This window comes from Euleptes europaea, chromosome 19 (genome assembly GCF_029931775.1).
Source record: "Euleptes europaea isolate rEulEur1 chromosome 19, rEulEur1.hap1, whole genome shotgun sequence".
In the NCBI taxonomy this organism is placed as follows: Eukaryota; Metazoa; Chordata; class Lepidosauria; order Squamata; family Sphaerodactylidae; genus Euleptes; species Euleptes europaea.
The window spans coordinates 26403404-26420849 of record NC_079330.1 but is presented as its reverse complement, the minus strand read 5'-3'; the positions used below and the strand labels follow the sequence as shown (position 1 = coordinate 26420849).

Sequence of the window (17446 nt, the reverse complement as noted above, 5' to 3'; positions counted from 1 at the left end):
CCCTTCCCCTCCCCACAACACACACCCTGTGAGGTAGGTGGGGCTGAGAGAGCTCTAAGAGAACTGTGACTAGCCCAAGGTCACCCATCTGGCTTCATGTGTAGGGGTGGGGAAACCAACCTGGTTCACCAGATTAGCCTCCACTGCTCATGTGGAGGAGTGTGGAATCAAACCTGGTTCTCCAGATTAGAGACCACCGCTCCAAACCGCCGCTATTAACCACTACACCACGCTGACTCTCACACTTGAGATCTAGCTACAGAAGATGATACAGAACAAATTTGAGAACACAAGTAGCAGCTATTGTGAGGTCTTCAAGTTGCCCATATGTTGATACAGGGAGAGGCAGTCCTTTGGCCATGAGGGTCCTTTGTCATGAAGAAGTTTTATAGTTAAGAACCAGCACTTGAAGTTCACTGTGAAACAAAAAGACAACCAAGAGGTGAATGGCTGCACTAGTTGATTTTCTGGGATACCTTTAAGTGGCCCTACTAGCCCATCTTTGCCCGAGCTCTTCAGGACTTGGGAGCTAAGCAGGGTTGGCCATGGCAGTATTTGGCTGGGAGACCACTAAGGAAGATGGGTTGATACACTGAGGAAGGCAATGACAAATCACCTCTTCTCATCTGCTGCCTACAAAACCCTATGGAAGGGTTTGCCATGAGTTGGGTGCAATTCGATAGCACATTCTTCTTCACCTTTAAAACAAGATTCAACAAATCCCAGGTGCCCAGTTGCCATGGCCCCTGGACATATTATTGTGGCACCTAATATTTTCAGCCATGATTTTATTATAGCATCTCTTAGCAGTTCTCAGTGAAAGTACAGAGCTTATTTGTCATTTTGCATCAGAATATTTCTTATGTATGATATAAGAATAAATGTGCATGTTGTTGCTGTTAATACATTTATATGTAAATGTAACTTTACACCATTCAGTGGTGGTGGATGGATTAATTTCTTATCCCATTGCTTTCTATACTAGACCAGTACTCAATTAAATGGAGTTTTTTGAAGTAATAATGGAATCATAAGGAATTGTGAGGTGTAGTAGTAGTAGTAAAAATTTATTGCGGCGTTTCGCCAATAGAAAGTTAAAACAAACAATACAAAGATATTTCAGAAGGTAACTTAAAAACTATATAGGTTATATCATAGTAGTTTAAAAAGAAACATACATTTAAACTGTTTTGTGGTAAAATAGAATACAATATCCATTTGTGCACTATTAGCAGGTTAAATTTAATAATTTCTTTGGGAGTTCACTTGTGAGGTGTTTGGCAAGAGGAACAAGATAACTTTTTGTTGTTGTGATGACAACGTGGGTCACCCCTGTATCTGCATGCAACACTCTTTTGTAATTGCTTTAGCAAAACTATTAGGAACTGCGAAGGGGTTAGGATTAGGCTATGTGGTAGTAATAATTAGACAATATGGTCATTAAAACCCCAAACCCTGAAGGCTGAAAGAATAAGTCTGGCTCCTGAATTTTGGAGCTGGCTCCTAGAGCCAAAGAAAATTTGTCAAGGCCCACTCTAAGGACAGCAGCACATGGAGTATGTAGTGGCAATCCAGCCTAGAATTTCCAGAAGCGCATGGGGTGACCATGGCTTGTTATATGGCCACTGATAGAAACAGGATGTTGGATTGATGTGCCAGCTTTTGGTCTGGTCCAAAAGGGCGGCTCTTGATCTGGGGCCCCATCGTCCAGCTCTTTTATAGTCCAATTGAGCCTCAAAATGAAGTTGGGTGGGGTTTGGGTGTTTTTTTTAAAGAACTAATTGAAAGCAGTTAAAGTTGGCATGAGGTTAGAATGTTGTTTCCAACGTCCAATATTAAAGATTTCTCAGCGTGTTTTGATCCTTTATGCATCACTGAGGAAAGAAGGGTGGATGGGAGGTGAAGGAAACTGCCTTGGCATCTTCTGTGCCCTTTTCAAAGGATAGGGAGGGGGAGGGGGGAGAGGACCCCCTCCCTGCCTTTTGAAGTCCCCATCCAAGCACATGGGTGAATTCCTCCTCCCCTTTGCCGGATCGGAAGTTGGCCTGGCCGAGTGCACTCTGGCAGCTGCTCCGTGATATAACAAGAACATCTGGTTTCAATGGGCCCCATCCTTCCCCCGCATGTGCGTTCATCCCCTGTGCCATGCTGATGTCATCAAATGCTATTCCTGCTGCAAAGAATGCAAATCCCGTGTAGATTATGGGATTGGGGAGGGGACACAACAGATCTGTTACTAAGGAAATACAAGATTTGTGACCTTGGTTTTTAATGGGCTGCTGGGGTGTGCTGGGTGGAGGGGTGAGAACAGATGGTGTCAGAGGCAAGTAGGAATAGGGTTACTCTCCTCCCTTTCTCAAGGAGTTTTGGGAAATGGGGGCATCTTAAGAAGGTATATCCCAAGTCCTTATGGAACTGAGTCTTGTTCTGTGCTTGTCTATAACAGTGGGGATTATTTTTGTCATTGGCTGTTCTTCACACTCTGTGCATCACACATTTAAGAACAGACTCTGCATGAAGTGATGATGGGAACCCTCGAGAGCTAAGTTTAAAAGAGATTTCTGACGCTTCACCCAGCCCTGGCAACACGCATGCCTACAGTTACAAGGAATCAGCCTGTTCTACGTTGTGGCACTGTCGGGAAGCTAGCCGATACCTTCTGTATTTTGTCTGTCTTTCGTCTCCCCTTCCTTGAAATGTTGGGGAGCAGGAACTGGTTGACGTGCTTCCTGAGCCTAATATTGAAGGAGTGTTAAAAGATAAACATAGAACAAACATTATTCAAAAATAGATATGAAAACCGTTCAACGGGCAGGAATAAATAGTACATCACAGCAGCAGGTTGAAGCTGTTCAGAATTAAAGCAATTAAAATGTCCAGGGGCAGGGAGGAGAAATCCCACCCTCTTAACAACAAAACCAAAAAAGTCTCTCAACACTTTTATTTAATCTCTTCTTTAAGCTAGTTAACACTACAACAAAATGCACTACGGTTAACCATTATTAACAAAAAAAATTACAAAATGCACTCTAGTCTCAGCTTTCATGGACTACAGGCCAGTTTGTCAGATGCAAGCAGTGTTGTTCTTGGATTGCCTGAGTGTGGGTGGTGGTGGTTTGCAGACTGGGCTAAAAGGGCCTTGAGCGGCAAGAGGAACAGTCTGGGAGGCATCAGTGCAAAGTTCAGATGCTGACATTCTGTGCCCAGGAATGTCTCAGCCCATTCCTCTTGCAGTCTTGAGGCCTTTCCCCCATGGGCATGGGTGTTTATGTGTATGCCAATTTAAGGTAACACTTCATGCATCTGACAGACTGGGTTCTCATTCACAAAAGCTTGTGCCTCAGTAGAGCTGTATTGAGATTGAGGCTTCCTCTCTCTCTTTTATGCTGCAGCAGATTGGGGGGAGGTAGCCATGTAGGTCTGTGATCACAGTGTAGCCCTTCGAACACCGAAGGTACAGAAGGACAGGACTCTTGTCAGCTGGTGCCAAGTGAAACTCTGTAATTGGGTGCCACTGTGGAGAAGGCAGTGTCCCTGGTAGGCACCAGTGTAATTCCAGAGGGGGGGGATGTGCACAGAAAGCCCTCAAAAGTTGATTTTGGCGGACAGGAACAGGAGTCCTTCAGCTGTCCTGGTCCCAGACCATTTGGGTCTTTAAGCCCATGACAAGAGATGTAAAATTTCCAGGAATTTTGAAGCCGTGGGTGGGCAGGGGGAACAATTTTTTAGAGCAAAGTTGCAAGTAGGCCCGTACTGTAGAGAGTTGCAAACTGTTGCACCCAATGTTTTCTTGGCACTCGCATCTTAGATTTTGCCATCTGAGAGGCAGGAAAAATAAAAGTTGATGCTTGAAAACAAATTTTGTATTAAAAAGAATTATTTGGATAGTAAACAGTCTCATACAGTCAGTCACATTAGGACTAGCAGCATACACAGAGCTGAACTTCAAAACTGAATTCTTCAATGCTGTTTCAAACACATTATAGCATATTCTTGCCAGAATTGTACTTATTTAAACAATAAACGTATCCTTGAAAATGTTTGTCTGCAGTATACATAAGAATTATCTATAGCTGTGGACTATCTTGCATAGAACTTTTTGTGCTGTACATTTTGAGTGAGTAAAACATTGTCGTGAAAAGCATTTCATGTGTTTCAAATAGTTCATAGAAGTTTTTTTTAGTATTTCCCCGAATTTCCCACTTTTTTAAAATCGCCAAGTCACAGCTGATTTAGGGTGACCCTGTAGGGTTTTCAAGGCAAGACATTCAGAGGTGGTTTGACATTGACTGCCTCCGCATCATGACCTTGGTAATTCTTGGAGGTCTCCCATCCAAATACTAGCCAGGGTCAGGGCTGAGAGTGTATGACTGGCCTAAGGTCACCCAGCAAGCTTCCATGGTGCCAATTGGGGATTTGGGTTTCCCAGGTCCTAGTTCCACACATTAACCATTACATCACTCTGGCTCTCAATTTTTCCATAGGAAAAGCTGCAAAAAGTTATTGAGGGGGAAACATGTTTTCTCTCACACACACCCCTCCGGTCTTCACATCTGCAGTCATGACCAGCACTTTAAATTGTGCCAGGAAACACCCTGGGGTTTGGGGGAAGATGCATGTGACTGTGGGTCACATCAGCTACCAGAAGTTCAGGAAACGCTCTTAAACTTCACAATTGAGGATGAAAATTGATTTGAAAGCATCAGTTTAACAGGAAAGATGGATTTTTCCGTCTCTCAACACTCCCTTTCCGGACACAAACCTAGCTTTCTCATTTTACTCCTGTCATGGCACTTCATGTTTTCACACTAAAATGTGCAATAGAAGTGAAAAGATTTTGCCGCATTCATGAATGCGAGAGCCGTGTGGTTAATGCATGCATGCGTCGGCTGGTGTTTGACTTCTCTGTTGCAGCAAACTAAACCAGTTGCCCCACTCTATCCACATCATGTTCTGAACCATTTACTTCTTGCACACTCATCCGTTTTCTTCAGTGGTTCCCAGCTCCATTGGATGGGTTGGGCATACTGGACGCCACCCTCTTCTCTCCCCCCCCCCCCATTTTCTTTACAGGCCTAAAACTCTCAGCTAGAGGCCCTTCTACGTTAAGGCGATTTTATGGATTGCTGTTACTTGGAAACCTGCCTCTTTGTTATTCCAGCAATACTAGGTAACAATTTACTCGCCTTTAATTGCACTGTTAGAAACATTGAGTTGGCTTGCACCAGGTCCAACAGCTGGAAGACAAAATCTGATTGTGTTAAAGAAGCCTTTTCATACCTTTATGTTGACAAGCATTCTTCCTCCACCCTGATGTATCAGGGTGCTTGAGGAAAGGGTTTTGAAATGTTGTATTTCTTTCTTCCTGCCCACCCCCCTGATTTCCCCACTTATTCTGGCATGTTAGGCTGCCTGAGTTGGCAAAGCTGCCACTGCAGTACCCCACATCTCCAAATGTGTTCTCTCAAAACAGTGTTCGGCCATGACCTTCTCTCTAGTAGTTAGCTTGTAGCTAAACTTTTTCTTTTTCTTTTTTTTGCTATAGGCACTAATGGCTAAAAAGAGATTTCTTCGGTGGCGTTCAATGGCTTCAAACTATAATACATACTGTGCTTGCTTGAATGGGGCCTAGAGAGAAATAGTTCAGCAGGTGGAAGTTAGCTAGTGAAGGAAGAAGTCTCAAGTCTTGCATGTGGGAAGAAGAAATCAGGCTTTGGTGGTTGTGTTCCTCATGCATTCTGTTTGCTTTTGAAGGAACTGATATTGCTTTAACGATGAGCATAGAACATTCCAGTGACATCACAGCAGCTCAGCCAATGGCTGGAGTGACTAATGTAAGAAGAGGCAGCTAGTTTTATTTTATTATAATTATTTTATTAATATGTCTGAGATTATGTTTTGTATTTTTATGAGGAAACAAAACATGATATCAGGCAGATTAATACAATTATGATAATGTTTTGTATTTTTAGAAGACCCTGACCTGGATGGCACAGGCTAGCCTGATCATGCCAGATCTCAGAAGCTAAGCAGGGTCATCCCTGACTAGTACTTGGATGGGAAACCACCAAGGAATACCAAGGTCATTATGCAGAGGAAGGCAATGTCAAATCACCTTTTTTAGTCTCTTGCCTTGAAAACTTTACTGGGTTGCCATAAGTCGGCTGCGACTTGACGGCACTTCTTACACACACACACACACACACACACACACACACACTTTTTATAAGAATCTGACTTAAAAATAAAACACTTGGATGCTTTGGTTGTGTGGTTGTTTTTAGTTGGTATGCCTGTTGGCATGAACACACATAAAGCTGCCTTATACTGAATCAGACCCTTGGTCCATCAAAGTCAGTATTGTCTACTCAGACTGGCAGTGGCTGTCCAGGGTCTCAGGCAGGGGTCTTTCACATCACCTACTTGCCTAGTCCCTTTAACTGGAGATGCCGTGGATTGAACCTGGGACTGTCTGCAAGCCAAGGTGTTAGCCACCTTCTTGGGCAAACAGGGGAGATGAGCGACAGCTGGCTGTTTGCCTACCTGTTTTCTCCGTGCCGAACATGCCTTGCAAAAACACAGCAAGGATCCCGTGTGCTCTCCTCCAAGGAAGCCACCCCTGAGACCGCTGCTCAGGAATTTCCAGCTGCCTGCGGGAAACTGGTAGAGCACGCCGGTAGGTTTGCAAGGTCCTCTGAGAACTTGGTGTTGAAGAAGGCACTGTCCTGGCTCCTTGGGGGTGGGGGTGAAGCAGTATTTATTTACATTATTTATAGTCTGCCTTTCTCAAGGCGGATTACACAGTGTAAATCAGTGCAGTCAATGGGCTGGGCCATCCAGTAAGCAACATAATAGGATTATGATTGTGGAAATTAAAACCAGCTAAACATCTGGAACGAACTAAAACAAAACCCAACTATTAACGGCATACTAAATGATGCAGAAATTACATAACGGGATGATATATACAGTGACAGATCAGCGAATACTATATACAATAGTATGTTGCACAGTCTGTACCTTTACTAAAGGGTTCTTCTTGAACCATTCCGTTATGATAAAGCCCTCTTACCTTTGTAAAAGTGCCCTCCTGAATAATTCAGTTTTGTGTAGCTTGCGGAAAGCCAGGAGAGAGGGAGTCTTTCTGACCTTAGCAGGCAGGCCCTTCCATAAGGTGGGAGCTGCAGTGGAGAAGAAGAGTTGGTTTTTATATGCCGCCTTTTCTACCACTTAAGAGAGACTCACACCGGCTTACATTCACCTTCCCCTCCCTTCAACAGACACCTTGTGAGGTAGGGGAGGCTGAGAGAGCTCTAACAGAGCTGTGACTTGCCCAAGGTCACCCAGCTGGCTTCATGTATAGGAGCGGGGGGAAAAATCCAGTTCACCAGATTAGCCTTCGCCGCTCATGTGGCGGAGTGGGGAATCAAACCCGGTTCTCCAGATCAGAGTCCACCACTCCAAACCACCGCTTTTAACCACTACACCATCCTGGCTCTCCAGCATGCTAGCAGTTAAGAATTTTTGCCCATTTGCAGGGTGGCACCTGCAGAAGTCCCTGCTCAGATTTTACTCTAGCTTTTTGGCATCTCATATTGTTGATGTGCATGGATGCAAAAGGAAAGTCCAAAGCTGTCTGACTCAATAAAGGCAGCCACAGCCCTCAGTTTGCAAGACCTGAGCAAGGCTGTTAACGATAGGACATTTGGGAAGACTTTGATTTATAGGGTCTCCATGAGTTGAAAGCGGCACTTAACACACACACATTAAACTTTTAAGAGCGCTTTCCTTAGGAGGCGATGTGACCCCAACGCCGGTGTCCGTGTCACTTGTGCCGTGCAAACTGGCACGGATGCCAGTGTAGTGCCAGTTGGGCTGGCCCTCCTGGATGGCCGCGGCAACACGGCCCTCAGACGCCGGCTGGGCCTGCCACTGGCGTCCTGCCAGTGCAAGTAGTCGCGCTGGTGTCCTGGGAGGCGTTTCCGGGGCATTTGGGGGCGGAGCTGCTGATAGGCAGCTTCCTAACCACTTTCAGCCCAGGAACGTCCCCTTTTGTAACAGCGGTGCTGCGCCAGCTTTTTGTTGGAACAGCATCGCTGTTCTCTATGGGGCTTCCCCCCTTTTAATTTTTTTTTGGGGGGAAATGCCCTTTTCCCCCTCTGCAGTGGCCGCGAAACCTCTGTGGAGGCGCAGTGGCGGTGCCACAGCCACGCCGTCCCCGGCCGCTGCAGGTTTCAGGAGTGGGCTGTAATTGTCCTACCTCCTTAAAAAAATTCTTTGTTTGGGGTATAATTCAGCAGTATATTTATACGTAAGAGTAAACAAATGAATAATTCTCTGCTTGTCTAGAAATAATATTTGCCTCCCATTGTTGTAAAGAAAAAAACACTCCAACTTGCTTAGTTGTGGCTTCAAAGGTTGTTTTATCTTGCCTCTATTTCTGTGGGATGTTTTTCAAAACACCTTGTGCCACTTCATGGTGGGTGAAGACTACCACCTGTCTACCGGGTTACAAGTCTGTGGAGCTTAGAGCCTGCAGCACTGACCCCAATCAAAGTGTCAGTGTACTAATTTCTAAAGCAGTAGAAATGGGTTTCTGTCAATATGTGTTATGTTTATAATAAAATATTATTATTGATACGGTCCATTTTTATTTATTGTCTGTTTTCTTTTGTTGCAAGCGGCTTGCAAAGCCAGTCTGGAGAGACAGCATGGCATTCAAGCTTTCTAAATAAATAACTCCTTGACCCAGTGCTGCTTTGGAAGAGATGGCCTGGAGGTCAGCCAAGCTGCAACTAAGCAGTGATTTGGTATAATAACGCTAGAGGTGCAGTGCAAATTTATTAAGGGAACCTGGCTTGCGTGTGTGTGTGAAGTGCTGTCAAGTCGCTTCCGACTCATGGCAACCCTATGAATCAGTGTCCTCCAAAATGTCCTGTCTTTGACAGCCTTGCTCAGATCTTGCAAATTGAGGGCTGTAACTTCCTTTATTGAGTCAGTCCATCTCTTGTTTGGTCTTCCTCTTTTCCTGCTGCCCTCAACTTTTCCTAGCATGACTGTCTTTTCCAGTGACTCTTGTATTCTCATAATGTGACCAAAATACGATAGCCTCAGTTTAGTCATTTTAGCTTCTAGGGTCAGTTCAGGCTTGATTTGATCTCTAACCCACTGATTAGTTTTTATGGCAGTCCACGGTATCCGTAACACTCTCCTCCAACACCACATTTCAAAAGAATCTACTTTCTTCCTGGCTTACAAGTAAGAAAAGGACAGTGCCAAAGTCATGTGCCTTATACTATTTATGCAATATGTTCCGTTAATGACTGAAACTGGGACTAGCTTTCAAAGCCTTAGTGTGCTGTTCAGAAGTCTTGCTGCCATGTTCCCATTTTGAGTTGTTGGTGGGAATTCCCTCTGTGTGGACTCTTGGGGTCCACCCCTTTCTCATTACTGCCTGGAGCACCTTCCAGATAGACCCTGGAAGGTTCTTTTAGTGGGTGGGAGAAATGGAGAGGAGCTGTGGTTTTGGAGAAGGGTCTCAGAAGACCCTTGGGTGAACTTTCGTCTGCTTCCCTTCCTCTTTCCTCCACGTAGAATGACAAAGGCCTCACTCCGCACATGGTTTGGTTCCTTAGTGGACTTTTTGCAGGCTCTGCGGTGATAGCTTGAACTCGGGCTTGTTGTTTCAGACCTCAATGCGTGGACCTCTCGATGGTTTCCTGTCACCCCGTGGTTTCTCTGAAGCCAAATCCCAGGCAATCTTGGCTCTTCCAAAGTGTGTGCTTTTCATTATTGCTGTTACTGTCGTTTTATTAATACTTTGCAGTCCCTTTTTGGCCCGCCCTTGTTTTCTTTGACTGTTGTCTGGTGTTGTTTCTGGCTTGTGTGGCTGAAGCAGGCGTGGGTTGGTTCTGAATGCAGCTTTCTAAGGCGCTCCCTCCTCTTTAGCAGGAGCAACCTGGTAACAGTGCTGCTTAAACAATGGGGCCTTGCGTGTTACACAGCAGTGATTATTCGTTCCCCAAAGATCCACTCGGCTGGGGAAGGTGGGGCGGAATGTTTTCTTTAGCAGCCTTCTGGTACCCTGTTTGCCCTTCCTCCCAACAACTGGCATTTAGAAGTATATTGTCAATGAACATGGAGGTTCCGTTGAGTTGTCTTGACTAATGGCCCTTGATGGACCTCTCCTCCTTGGATTTGTCTATTTCTATTTTCAAGTTATCTAAACTAGTGGCCAGGTGCCCCGTGGCACAGAGTGGTAAGCTGCAGTACTGCAGTCCAGGCTCTGCTCACTACCTGAGTTCGATCCCAATAGAAGTTGGTTTCAGGTAGCCAGCTCAAGGTTGACTCAGCCTTCCATCCTTCCGAGGTCGGTCAAATGAGTACCCAGCTTGCTGGGGGTAAAGGGAAGACGACTGGGAAACCACCCCGTAAACAAAGTCTGCCTAGTAAACGTCGGGATGTGACGTCACCCCATGGGTCAGGAATGACCCGGTCCTTGCACAGGGGACCTTTACCTTTACCTTTTTAAAGTAGTGGCCAGAAGCCGCGTGGTGCAGAGTGATAAGCTGCAGACCTGCAGTGAAAGCTCTGCGCACAACCTGAGTTCAATCCCGACAAAAGTCGGTTTCAGGTAGCCGGCTCAAGGTTGACTCAGCCTTCCATCCTTCTGAGGTCAGTAAAATGAGCACCCAGCACTCAGTGTAGATGACTGGGGAAGGCAATGGCAAACCACCCTGTAAACATAGTCTGGCTAGTAAACGTTGGGATGTGATGTCACCCTGTGGGTCAGGAATGACCCAGCGCTTTCCCAGGGGACTACCTTTACCTTTAAACTAGTGGCCCTTGCCCCATCCTTCAGCAGAAAGTTCCAAAATGTTGAGCAAGTGTTTCTGTTCCAAATCTTCTCTCTTTCTTTCTTTTCAACTGAGGTTATCTATTTTTAACTTAGTCCCTCCAAGCAATTGGTGAGCAAGACAGGGAGTTGAATTCATATGTAGAATTAGAGCTGATTCACATGATGCTAAAGGCCTTACAACCTACACAAGGTCTTTGGATTATATGTGCGCTGGGGGTCCTAAGCTTCCCTAGAGGTGCAGGGGCCCAATTCTGATCGGCATGCTTGGCAAAGAGGCTTCAGACACCCCCCATAACCATTTTCTTGAACCGGAACTGCCTGAGGCGCTGCTGTTTGCTCCATTGGGAAATTTACACATGGGTGTGTGGGGGTGTGTGGAGCTCCCCAAGTCCTTGTGGTGGCCACGAGGGCTTCGTATCATATGACTTGGTCCTTAGCTGTCCCATCATCCCTGCTTTCCTTGATTGTTTGTTCTGCTCAAAAGAGAGATTTGAAGGGAGCAATGGACCCCAGCTAGGAACGGGGAGACCTCTCTGCTTTGTGTTTGCTTCCCTCTAGTGACATAGTTTTAAACAGCAAGTCGTGGTTTGGTCCGTCTCTGAGTAGGAGCGAGCCGCAGATGCACTGTTGAGGCAGCAACGGTTTAGTAGATCAGTTGGGCCTGCCTTCCCCCCTTCTTTCCCCCCTTCCTCTCTCCTTTTTCCCTCCCCTCCTCCCCTTTGTCCATCCTTCCCTTCCTCTTTTTCCCTTCTCCTTTCCTTTTCCCCTTTGCTGAGTGAGCCCTTCTCTTTTCCCTGTTTCTCTTCTTGTCTCCAGTCCCTGAGGATCGGCAGTTAGGTCACCGCTGGGCCTCTGCCTATGACCATTATGAACCCACCTTACCATGGGGGGGGGGAATTTAGTATTTACAGCAGGTGTGGAATTAGTTGCCATCTGTAACTGGCTTGTAAAATGTTTTAAAAGGTAAAGGTCCCCTGTGCAAGCACCGGGTCATTCCTGACCCATGGGGTGACGTCACATCCCGACGTTTCCAAGGCAGACATTGTTTGCGGGGTGGTTTGCCAGTGCCTTCCCCAGTCATCGTCCCTTTACCCCCAGCAAGCTGGGTACTCTACTTGTTGGAAGCTGCCCTGAGCCCGACTTAATTGGGAAACAGCGGGATATAAATTAAATACAATAAATACAATAAAATGGTTACCCTGGGGAAATATCCATGCTGCAGGTCTGCAGGTGCTGGCTCTGTCATCCAGCTCTTTAGCCACTGCCTTAGTTCTCTGAGACAGCTTGTTGACAACTGACTTCCATTTCCATTGACAACTGACTTCCAAAGCTCAAAAGGGGTGGTGGCACAGTGCCTCAAGCATGAGGGAAAGGACAACTGAACATGTTTGGCTCCTCTAGGATTTCACGCCGGTTGCAGATAAAAAGACTTTTGGGGTGGTGGTGGTGAACGGTCCCAAGCGATGTCTTCAAATGAACAAGACTCGACAAATGACAGGGAGCGATTGGGGAGAAATGGCTTGGACCTGGTCATTAGTAGTCTGGCTAAAAACAACAGAAGTCCTCTGGGAAATGTACAAACCTGGGCCAGCCTCACAGGGAACAGCAGGAGGGTTTCCTCTTCTCCCTCGCTCCAGTTGAAGCTTCTATTCAGTTGGTCGCACTGCAAGCTGTGCATCGCCGGCACTACCTGCTTGTTCTGCATGGTGTAGTGGTTGCGAGTGGTGGTTTGGAGCAGTAGACTCTAATCTGGAGAACCGGGTTCAATTCCCCACTCCTCCACATGAGCAGTAGATGCTAATCTGGTGAACTGGGTTGGTTTCCCCTCTCCTACACATGCAGTCAGCTGGGTGAACTTGGGCTAGTCACAGTTCTCTTAGAGCTCTCTCAGCCCCACCTACCTCACAGGCTCTCTGTTATGGGGAGGGGGAGGGAAGGTGATTGTAAGCCAGTTTGATTCTGCCTTAAGTGGTAGAGAAAGTCGGCATGTAAAAACCAACTCTTCTTCTTCTGACCCTAAAAGGTCAATTTCCAAAGATCTGAACTCTTGTCTTGACTGGGGGCAGTCGTGTCTTCTGGTGACCTCTCCAGCGGCAACTGGCTGGCAAGGGGGTTGAGTCCTGCTACGACTGCATTTTCAGAACGTGCATAGGCAAGATACACTCCTTGCATTCTGTTTGGCTTTTAGCCCCGTCCCATTTGCTCATTGCATTGACTGGGGGTGGGTGGGTGGAGTGTGTGCTTGCATATTGCGAACTCTGCGTAATGGAGATGGCTGAGAGGGGCAGCCTGGCTCTTGGAGGCCTCTTCTCTCTGTTGCTTCATCAGTTTGCTGCAAGCTGTATACCCCATACTTGGTGAGAGGCCCGTGTTCTTTTTGCCCTATGATGTTTAAGAACATAAGAAAAGCCATGCTGGAGCAGACCAAGATCCATCAAGTCCAGCAGTCTGTTCACACAGGGGTCAACCAGGTGCCTCTAGGAAGCCCACAAACAAGATGACTGCAGCAGCATTATCCTACCTGTGTTCCACAGCACCCAAAATAAGAGGACAGGGAGAGGCGCTAGTGAAGTCACCCATGCCACCTGAGGAAATTGGGCTTGCTTTGCAAATAATTGCAAATAATTATGCTTTGCAAATAAATGGGGCGGCTATCTAGGAGGCTGTGACTTAGGATTGCCAGGTCCCTCTTTGCCACTGGTGGGAGGTTTTTGGGGCAGAGCCTGAGGAGGGTGGGATTTGGGGAGGGGAGGGATAGAGTCCATAGAGCCATAGAGTCCAATTGCCAAAGCAGCCATTTTCTCCAGGTGAACTGATCTCTATTGGCTGGAGATCAGTTGTAATAGCAGGAGATCTGCAGCTAGTACCTGGAAGTTGGCAACCCTACTGTGACTGTTGGTTGCCCCCAGACCTAAAATGGGTGCCCACTGGCAGCAGCTGCCTCCTTTTTTAAGAATAGGGGAGCGTGAGTAGCTAGAAAGGGAAATGAAAATGGAGGGGCAAAGTGGATGTCAGTTCATAGCGGGCCCTGGGTTTGAGAAGTCTGCAAGATGATCGGCCTGTAAGGAGAAACGGTCGGACCTGCTTGGCCTCAATGGTGTTCCAGAAAGCTTTGGGCTTCTGCTCAGCAGGCACAATGTCCCAACAACCTTGTTTCAGTAGCCAGGGCTTGGCAGCTGTTGAGGGGAAAGACACTTGCTGGGCCAAGCGGGAGGCCTTGTTGAGTGCCCTGCTGCTCCTATTCGCAAAACTGAATATTTCAAGTCTGGGATGAGTTTTTAACTGCTTGGGAGGAAAACACACAGATGTGCTTGTTTGGGTCCTTGGCCTTTGGGGGATGCAGGGGAGACGAACTGGACGTTGGAACGAAAAGGTGGTGTCTAGTGGTGCAGCAATAACCTTGGAGTCAGGGTGGGGAGAAGCCAGGTTTGGAAACAACAGCTGGACCAAAATGCAGCATCTGGAATTGTAATGGATACAACCTACCAGTCCTGGAAGATCTACACACGGTTATTTGCTTTGTTTCGGGGTCCAAATCAAAGTGCTAATGATGAGTTTGTAAAGTCCTGGGTCCTGCCTGAGAGAAGGAATACCCCCTCCCATAGAGTCTCTCCCCCTGCCCAGGATGCTGGGATCTTTCACAGACATTCTCCTTCACGTGCCCTTGCCATCTTACAGTCAGTTGCCAGCGCTCGTTCTGTTGCAGAAATGACCTGTCAAAGAAAGCTTGCCTGGTTACCCTCCTAGGCAGGCTGGCGGGACCCTTTTGTGGGTCTCAGGGCTTTTAAAACCCCTGGGTTATTTTAGAGCAGTGGTTCCCAAACTTTTCGGGCCACCGCCCTCTTGGTTCCACAAACTCAGTCCCAGCGCCCCCTACCCTATCCTATAAAAAGCATCATTCAAAACAGGGGTTTGCATGACGCACTAAAGAAGATAATAACAACAAAACAGTAACGATTAATTGCACATCTATTCAAAATCAAATTAAAACTTTTCAGTTGAAATGTGTTCAGCAAAACCGATGAACTTGACCCAGCGGTACCAGCTCTTCAAAGTCTGGGGAAATAAATTCTGATAGTTTCCACCAAATTTGCCAGCATGGTGCCATAGCTTGATCTGTTGTAAATTAGTGAACAACACAGTTGAAGGGGCCCACCTCTAGAGCCCCCCTGCTGCCCCCTTGCCTCTTAGTGCCCCCCTAGGTAATCCCATCGCCCCCCAGGGGGTGGTACTGCTCACTTTGGGAACCACTGTTTTAGAGGAAAGGCTGTAATTGGTGTTTGTGTGCATGTATCGTTAAGGGTCCAGTGCTGGATGTCACTCTCTGCTTGATTTTAGTTTCATGCTGTGAACCGCATGACACTTTCCAATACAGAGGCAGCCAAGCAACATAATACATAAGGTGCCTTCCTCAGCTGGCCTTGTAAGTAGATCCACAGAGATGTCAAGTTGTCTGCCCGCTCATGCCTAGGGTGGCTATTTGCGGTGTTATCAGTAGACTGGAAGAGGGAGAGAAACCATCTCTGTCTGTTTTCTGCTGGTGGATTCCAAATCACATGCTCTTATTGCCCTGCTTGTGTTTCTTACACTCGGACAAATAGCGAAGGAGTCACAAAGCAACCTTTCTGTACCTTGCCAACAGCAAAGAGGCTTGAAAATATGTACAAGGTGCAATCTGAAAAGGAATGCTTGCTGTTTTTGCTGTCTTCCCCCATCCCCCCCAATTCCAATGTAATGGAAGCCTCCAAACATTTTTAGAAATATATTTTATTTAAGAATTTAGACATTACAAACACATAGACATACTCATACACACAGATTAATACTTCTTCCAAGGAAATCAGTGAATAGTTGTAGCTAGGCCAATAAATGATCAAAAATGGCTCATTTATACAATAGATTCCACTTAATAATAAACTGCTCTAAGTTGCATACAGAAGCCTCCAAAATTTAAAAGAGAACAGAGAGCACATTCTGTGCATGTTGACAGGGAAGGCAGTACGGAAAGGAAAGTTTACTCCTCTGTAGTGCGCTCTCTCTCTCCCCCATCACAAGCCATACAAGCCAGGTATCAATACCAGATATGGGAAAAGATGTCATCCCCCCCGCAAAAAAAATCACCCTCTGTAAGGTAACAGGGAAGTAGAATGGTCCAAGGTGAAGCTCTGTGTCCCACCAAACAACAAATTGGCCACTCAAGGCAAATGGTTGGTTGTTGCTCAAAAACTATGGTGCATACAGTTACGCTTTGGTGCCATGCTTGGCTGCAGTCCTCAGAGTCCCGGGCAACAATCCACGGCCTCCTTTTTGGGCCTCTTTAGTTTAAAGATGGATGATACTCCTCCGTGTACCCAGAAATTCTGTTCAGTAGCCAAATTTATGAGCCTGCCTCCGCCTACCCTTCCGATATGAAAACAGTGGTCCAGGGTTTACCAGACAGGTGTAGGAGCCCGGTGACCGCTCCTTCACCTGTCATTCTTTTGGACTGAAGGACCATTTTCTAAGAATCAGTCAACTTCTCAGAGATCAAAACCCCCTCCTGCCTCTCAACAGCACCTTTGACTCCCAATTCGTAGGCCCATGGTCTCTTAACTTGCTTTGTTTAGGCAAGTATGTGGAAAAGTTGGAGTGTGTCACCTAATATTCCTGGATCTTTAGCGCAGTACCCCTTGGATAACAGATTTGTTCTCCCATGATAGCGTTCAGAGTTAGTCCCAATCTTATCTTTCTAGAAGCTATTACCTCTCTCCCATCGGAGGATGGCATTAAACTGGTCCCCCATTCTGAATATCAATTTCAGTTCCTGCTACTTTACAGCCCCACCCCCCCAGCAAAGATGGGTCTATACCTTATTCTGAATCTTTGAGGTATAAACAGTTTCATTTAGTATTTTACTTCATTCATACCCCACCTTTCTCGACAGTAGGGGACCCAAAGTGGCTGCCCTCCATTTTATCTTCACAACAACTCTGTGAGGTAGGCTGTTGTGTGACTGGCCTGAGGGGATCCAGCAAGCGTCCGTGGCAGAACGGGGACTTGAACCTGCACCTCCCAGCTCCTAGTCCAATGCTACCACCGCAGCATGCTGGTGCTAGTCACCCCAAGAAATTCAGAATGGCCTCTCCATCCACGATAGTCAGCACTTCAGCAAAGGGATTGTTTTGCTGCTTATACTGCTTAGACCAGGGGTTGTCAACAAGGGGGGAATTCCCCCCGGGGGGATTTTAGGGTTCCGGGGAGGGGGAATTGGGACCATTATTCAGCAAAGTGTGATGTCCTGTAAATTATGTAAAATCTGTAAAATTGTAGTTTGTTTTTAATTTAATCTGTGACATGTAGTAAAGTTTATGACTATTTTGGGAAGGGGGAATTATATTCTGAACAATGGTGAAAGGGGGAAATGGAGCAAAAAAGGTTGAGAACCACTGGCTTAGACTGTTAACAAATTGCAGAATTCCTGTCTGCAATTAAACTGCGTCCTACTGGGATGGTGGCAACAGTCTGGTGCTTTTGTCAAGGGTAGACCTGTGTCCGATCTGTGCAGATCCGCTACTTAGTCACAGCCACATTTGTGAAGCGCTGTGCCCT

General features: G+C 46.4%; 1 protein-coding gene across 1 annotated transcript in view; it reads left to right on the top strand.

Moving 5' to 3' along the window:
- SSH2 (slingshot protein phosphatase 2) overlaps positions 1 to 17446 on the top strand; it is a 141891-nt gene that overhangs the window by 34857 nt on the left and 89588 nt on the right. The window lies entirely within an intron of this gene.